The sequence below is a fragment of the Charadrius vociferus genome, unplaced genomic scaffold (genome assembly GCF_000708025.1).
Source record: "Charadrius vociferus isolate BGI_N301 unplaced genomic scaffold, ASM70802v2 scaffold600, whole genome shotgun sequence".
Classification (NCBI taxonomy): Eukaryota; Metazoa; Chordata; class Aves; order Charadriiformes; family Charadriidae; genus Charadrius; species Charadrius vociferus.
The window spans coordinates 155,020-156,605 of NW_009646404.1; positions in this window are offsets into that span (position 1 = coordinate 155,020).

Here is a 1,586-nt window from a genome sequence, read left to right on the forward strand (position 1 = left end):
AATGAAGCACCGGTCCTCAAGTCTAAAGTCAGGCTTGTTCTGCTACGCTTATAAATGCACAACACACCAAGACAAAGCAAATTTCATAAAGCTTTGGAGGAACCATTCCCTAGGTTCTTTATTTTTTTTTGTGCTAGCTCTAAGGAAAAAAAATGCAGCCTGTATTTTATAAATGAATTAAAATTTATGGTTTAAGATATTATTTGTATTGATTCGCACACAGAACTCCTGCGTTTTCAAGCCCTGCAGAAGACTGGAGTGAGCTATTTTGTCCGTTTATATTGCATATAAAATTATTTTTTATAAAATCGATACTCTCGACTTCTGTATCATAAAAAATTTTACTCTTGATGAGTAATTTTACAACCTCAAGGTCACGGCTATTGAAGTTTTTAGTGTAGCCTGACAAATTCTCTGTGTTGACTCTGTATTACAGGATCTTTCATTTCTTCAATTAAACAGCTGAAAATGGATACCACCTGTGCTCTCATATTTATTGTGTCACTAAAGTCCATGATAATTACACTGTGCTGATGACAAATGGCATGCCAGAGAACTGACAGCCTGGGTGAGTTTATTTTTTAGGTCACCTTTTATACAGTATGATCCATGGATCTAACTTTATGCCATAGGTTTGAAGTCTCCAGTAAACAGAATGAGGGGGGGTTATTTGTTAGTTCTGTTTTAATTATCTCAAGTTAATGAACAAGCAGGAGATAACAAACGCGGTGGTGGAATCCTAATCCAATGGGAAGGACAATTTGTACACTAGCTGGAAAATGCTGGCAAAGGTACAGGTCTCATTCTTACCACCATGACTGCAAGGTAAACCAGGAAAAAAAAAAAACCCTAAAATGAGATCTTTGAGGTCTCCACTTCTGCAAATGGTGATAAAAGTAGGATCGCAGACTATGGGCGTGCGTGTATTGATCTTGTCTAGTATCTCAGCAAGGTTTTGGTGGGACGTAAGCCCTTGCTTATATGAAGCATTGCTGAACCAAGCTGGGATCCTGCACTGCTGCCCAGCCCGGTCATCACTTTCGTTAGGTTTTGTCCAGGTTGAGCTGCTTTTCTCCCACAGGCACAAAGGGCAGGTGAAACCTGACGCTGGCGGCATCCCCAGCCCAGGGCCACAAGCTTTGTTTAGTTTCAAAGCCACCAGAACAAGGATGCTGTTGTGCAGTGCTCCTCCACGTCTGGGTAGCCTCAGCAGACGTCTAATGATCAGGTGTTTTTGCTTTGTGGTTTAGTTAGTCCCACTCCCATTTTCAATGCACCTACATTTTGAAAAAAAAAAAAAAAAGCTGCTTTTTACTTTCCCATGATAGCTCTTGCTAGGAAGATGTTATCAGGACCAGCATGAAGGGATGCTCCGATCTGGCCACAGGCACAAAGGCAGCGGACGTGAGACCAGAGTTATTTCCCTGGAAGATGTGATTAGATTCTAAATTTCTGACTTGCAGATACTGAGATGAGATTTCATTTGATTGACGTACCCGTCTCACAGTGATGCTGCGACTTCTGCCATTCCTACAACACATGGCACAACGGGGGACAGTCAGCAGTTTGGACTCCTGTAGGTTACT